We start from the raw sequence: 320 nt of genomic DNA, 5'->3' as shown, positions 1-320 counted from the left end.
CTCAGGAAGGGGCGGCATGAGGAGGGGGCCCAAGGCTGGAAGAGAGAGAAAAGCGGGGGGAGAGAGAGAGAGACGCAGAGAGGCAGAGGGAGACGGGGATGGCATCACCCACTTAGGGGGACAGAGTCAGTCCTGGGTCCCATCGGGTTCCGTTCCCCACCCAGGAGGCCACCCAGACGAGAGTGAACCTGGCCGACCAGGTCCCCAACCTGGGTACAGTGGCAACGCTCACACGGGGACCGGGGCGGGGGGCCAGGCAGGAGGGCAGGGTGGCAGCCAGTCGGTGGCCCCGCTGGGGTCAGCAGAGCAGAGATGGAGCC

The sequence above is a fragment of the Phocoena phocoena genome, chromosome 13, assembly GCF_963924675.1.
Source record: "Phocoena phocoena chromosome 13, mPhoPho1.1, whole genome shotgun sequence".
NCBI classification, from domain to species: domain Eukaryota; kingdom Metazoa; phylum Chordata; class Mammalia; order Artiodactyla; family Phocoenidae; genus Phocoena; species Phocoena phocoena.
Note: the sequence above shows the minus strand (reverse complement) of the source record.